Below are 2,622 nucleotides of genomic sequence, written 5' to 3'. Positions count from 1 at the left end.
TTCCCATGGAGACAGAGTCCGAGCGACAACCTAGAGAAAGCTGATAAATCTTTTCTGGGATGGTGTGACACTAAGATGCTTACTTAAGCAGGTCAATGTTCGTTCTGTGGGTATGTGAGTTCGTGAAGGCTTGTTTAAGGTGCCTTTGAAAACTGGCTGTGACCAGTTATTTGGGGCGTTGACTGAAGAGTGTGAATTAATGTGTACGTGTGCGCCTCTTCCGTTCATAATGGCATCTTTAGCCAAAACTAGGGAAAGACTTACGGAGAGGTCTGTGCAAGAAAGGCGTATGCCGAGGTGTTTCCTTTTGAAAGTGTGTGAAGTTCCAGGCTGTAATGGGTAAGTGTTATTATGCTTTAGCCAAAGATATGGCTTACTCTGTTATTGACATTTTGTAAAGATGTTCTATTTCGTTTGATCTTTTGACTTTGTCTTTACAATTGTGTGTGAGTGAGGGGGCCGAGTGTCCTAGTGAGGGGATTAAGTGTCCTGTGTGGAGGGAACTATAATATTTTGGAGAAGAGACAATTGGTGTGACTAATTACTGATTAAGACATTTAAATACGGGGGGCTTGTCTATGAGACTTGAGGTATTATCATTCCATTAATTATCCTGTAAGAACCTGAATTATTCAACTGGTACTTTGCTTTGAATAAACGTATATATTTTGTAGCTCTGGCTCTAATTTGATAACCTGATGGAATGGATGGAGAGAGAGAGAGAGAGAGAGAGAGAGAGAGAGAGAGAGAGAAGGCTATGCCAGTGACCGCCTTGAGAGAGAGAGAGAGAGAGAGAGAGAGAGAGGGGAAGGACTGAGGGTTACCAGTTCGCCTAACGCTCTGGCTAAATGCATACCAAATATTAAAATAGCGGGGGCGGGCGACGCCCTTCGCTGTTAATATATATATAATATATATATATAATATATATTTATATTATATATATATATATAGTATATATATATATATATATTTATATATATATATATATAGATATATATATATATATATATATTATATATATATATATATATATATATATATATATATATATATATATATTATATAATATATATCTCTATATCTAAATTATCTATATGTAAGTAAACATATTAATATCTAATATACAATATATATATACTAATCATATATATATATATTATATAATATATCGATGAATAACTTGATCACGAAATATATAAAACATGATGCTATATATAAATAAAGGTTTTTTGCCACGAAGGAAAAAAATGAAAAAACGAGTTGGCCGAGTACTTTCGGTCCTATTCGGACCCTCTACTGAGGCATACTGATTTTACAAAGAACACCATAGTCAAAAGAAGGCTTAATATACAAACTGACACTACCACATTAGCCATAAGGGCGATTTCACTCTACAGAGAGGAGGAGGAGTCATAGGCTAGCCACACCTTGAAGGATACCCGCAGTAAACAAGTGATTCTTCCAGAAAAACAGTACATTTTGAAAACAACACGGGAGCATATACAATTTAATATCATGAATTTTTACACAAATTTTCCCAACAAAAATTATTATTAATGAAAAGACGAAAGAAAATATAAATATATATATATATATATATATATATATATATATATATATATAATATATATATATATATATATATATATCGAGCAAAAGAAAGGGAGAGAGAATATCGAACCAGAGAGAGAGAGAGAGAGAGAGAGAGAGAGAGAGAGAGACAGAGAGAGACAGACAGACAGACAGAGAGAGAGAGAGAGAGAGAGAGAGAGAGAGAGAATTAATAACTATATACATGTGGGACTAATTTATTAGTTGTTCATTTATTTTGAGGTCCTTCATAAACATCTTACAAATATATGGGTCCAAATGGTAAATTCCCAGACTAAGATTTAGGTTGTTTTTATTAGTGATTTGTATAATTGCCGATTCCAGTAAATTTCTTGAAACATAATCATTAGATCTAGCAATTACCGAGGTATCACCCTAATTAATACAATGAGATTTTTCACTCAAATGGATAAACAGTGCATTTGAAGTCTGGGCTGTTCTAACTGAATACATATGCTGCCCAACCCGAACACATAAATTTTTACTAGACTGACCAACGTAAAATGATGGGCAATCCTTACAAGGAATTTTGTAAATGATGTTGTTATTTGTTACGGGACTATTCTTAATTAGCATATCTTTAATGGTATTGTTATAAGAGAACACTACATTAACATTAAACGATTTAAATATTGATTTTATGGTTTCAAATCCACGAAAATAAGGTAAGCTAAGTACATTTTTAGGGATTTCTTTTTCATTAATAGCAACATTATAAAACTTTTTATGAGCTTTTTGATAACATAAATCAATTAAATGAGGTGGGTAGCAGAGATCGTTTCCTATCTTTTTTTATGTATTCTATTTCTTGATCCAGGTATTGTGGACTCGTGATACGCAAAGCGCGTAGGAACATAGAAGAAAAAATTGAAATTTTAATATTAAGATGGTGGCCAGAATAAAAATGTACATATGTTAAATTATTTATAGAAAACCCACAAATAATTTAACATATGTATATTTATATTCTGGCCACCATCTTAATATTAAAATTTCAATTTTTTCTTC

Source organism: Macrobrachium nipponense, chromosome 22 (assembly GCF_015104395.2).
Source record: "Macrobrachium nipponense isolate FS-2020 chromosome 22, ASM1510439v2, whole genome shotgun sequence".
Lineage (NCBI taxonomy): Eukaryota > Metazoa > Arthropoda > Malacostraca > Decapoda > Palaemonidae > Macrobrachium > Macrobrachium nipponense.
Note: the sequence above shows the minus strand (reverse complement) of the source record.